Here is a 2695-nt window from a genome sequence, read left to right as displayed (position 1 = left end):
AAGCTGCCAATATGATTTGTTTCTAGTCTCTGATAGTGGTATTAGAAGTGAGTGCTATGTTTTTATTTTATAATGTGTGTCTTATGAGTGTCAGAAATAACTTACTTTTAAATTTCTTTTTTTTTTTCTAAGGAAGATTGCTTAAATAGATTGAGAATTAAAGTACCATAAATATCTAAACTCTGGATTAAATGAAAGTGTATGTATCTTTATAAAAATATTTTGATTACTATCTTAAAACACTTTTTGTTGTAGCGTATAAAAGTATCACATTTTCTTAAAATTTCAAAAGGAAATACTTGAAGTTTTTTTTAGTATGTTAGAAGAAACCATTGGTGTGATCCTGGTAACAGAGCTAAAATTAAATATATTATTTTCTTTTTTATGCTTTGTTTTTTTAGTTTAAAGCATATATGGTGGGCTGCTTGCAGTATTGGAAGTTTACTATTAAACTTTATGAGTGTCCAAGAAGTTTTATTCTCTATGTATATTAGGTTTTGTAGAGATTTAAAAAATGCTACAAAAAGGAAGAGGTATTGGTTTATATTTCAACTAGAATTAGTAAAAACCCTAGACAATGTAAGCTCATTAAGTGTTTAAATTAATGAGAAATAACATTCTAGATGCCTTCCTTTCTACTGTGGGTTTCTGTATTAACCTATAGTTATTTATCTCACTAAAGAAATACCTAATTTAAGAAATATCGAATTGTGAACTGAAAGATACTGAAATAATTAAACAAGATAATGTTAACACTTACCATTGGGCTGTTTTACTAGTGAAAGAAGACACATTGTTAGATATGGTTCTTTGTATGAGAGATGATACAGGGTTAGTACACCAGATGCCTTTTACATGTGACAGGAAAGGTTTTCCTGCAATATTAGAAAAGGTAAGGAAGAGGTGAACAATCATATTACTACAGTGTTTTTGTAAAAGACTTTGTTAAAACAAATTTTAATCATTTAAATTTCAAAAGCACAAGATGTTAAATTTGAAATATGTTTTGTAAAAGATTAAAATTTTAATTATCTTAATGTCTCCTAGAAATATACTCTCAAAGCTTGCTTTTAAAGAATACTTAGTTTCTAAACTATGAAGTATACACATGATAACTTAAAATGAATTTTTAAAACTTCATGTATGGTAGTTGTTAATAAAGTGCCTTACTAACAGTTGCTAGTTGGTTAACCTTTTAGTTCAGTCAGTAGAGCTATCATTTGTAGTGTGAGCAGTCCAGGGTTCAAAGTCTGCACTTGGGAGATGCAAAAAAAGTATTGAACAAATCTTTATAAATGATGGTCATAGCTCAATAACTGAAGAATTTCTTGAGTTTCTTACCTACAAGCTGATAAAAAGTTATGACTGATTCATTACAATATCCTGCACTTGAGAATCTGTAATTGAATCCTGTATTTATCTTACCAGTAACAAGATATATTTTTGTCTATTTTCACAATTTGATATTCTTTTGTACCAATTCTTATGATATGGGGCAATAGCAATTATAAATGAAAATATTTATATCACATAGTATGCCCTTTAGACATCAAGTATGCTACTCAAAACAATCAAAATATAATTAGAATTTATACTGTTATGATGAGAGAAAAATCACTTTTATGAAATATTTTCAATCACCCCTTCAGTTTATTTTTATGTAGATTTCTTATTTGATCATTAGGTGTGTGACCTCAAAGATGAATGCTTTGCATTCAGCCTATTCTTATATATATATATATAAGTGTATGTAACTACTTGGTAGATGTGGTTTCATTTCACTTCAATATGGAATATAGTCACCATGACTATAAGGATATAGGTGTTATATTACACAACATGTAATATAGTACAAATCTTGAATGTTATGTAATATAACACCTATATTCTGTAATGTAGTACAAATCTTGAATGTTGTGTAATATAACACCTATGTCCTGTAATATAGTACAAATCTTGAATGTTGTGTAATATAACATCTACATCCTGTAATATAGTACAAATCTTGAATGTTGTGTAATATAACATCTGCATCCTGTAATATAGTACAAATCTTCAATTTTATGTAATATAACATCTACATCCTGTAATGTAGTACAAATCTTGAATGTTGTGTAATATAACATCTATATCCTGTAATATGGTACAAATCTTGAATTTTGTGTAATGTAGCATCTACATCCTGTAATATAGTACAAATCTTGAATATTGTGTAATATAACACCTATATCCTGTAATATGGTACAAATCTTGAATGTTGTGTAATATAACACCTATACCCTGTAATGTAGTACAAATCTTGAATGTTGTGTAATATAACACCTATATCCTGTAATGTAGTACAAATCTTGAATGTTGTGTAATATAACATCTATATCCTGTAATATAGTACAAATTTGAATGTTGTGTAATGTAACATCTACATCCTGTAATGTAGTACAAATCTTGAATGTTATGTAATATAACACCTATATCCTGTAATATGGTACAAATCTTGAATGTTGTGTAATATAACACCTATATCCTGTAATATGATACAAATCTTGAATGTTGTATAATATAACACCTATATCCTGTAATATAGTACAAATCTTGAATGTTGTGTAATATAACACCTATATCCTGTAATATAGTACAAATCTTGAATGTTGTGTAATATAACATCTATATCTTGTAATATGGTACGATTCTTAAA

At 27.6% G+C, this 2695-nt stretch overlaps 1 pseudogene; it reads left to right on the top strand.

The window, feature by feature from the left end:
• The window catches only part of LOC106468774, a 57456-nt pseudogene that overhangs the window by 40187 nt on the left and 14574 nt on the right, over window positions 1–2695 (top strand).

The sequence above is a fragment of the Limulus polyphemus genome, unplaced genomic scaffold (assembly GCF_000517525.1).
Source record: "Limulus polyphemus unplaced genomic scaffold, Limulus_polyphemus-2.1.2 Scaffold3158, whole genome shotgun sequence".
NCBI lineage: Eukaryota > Metazoa > Arthropoda > Merostomata > Xiphosura > Limulidae > Limulus > Limulus polyphemus.
Note: the sequence above shows the minus strand (reverse complement) of the source record. Positions and strands in the feature narration are given on the sequence as shown.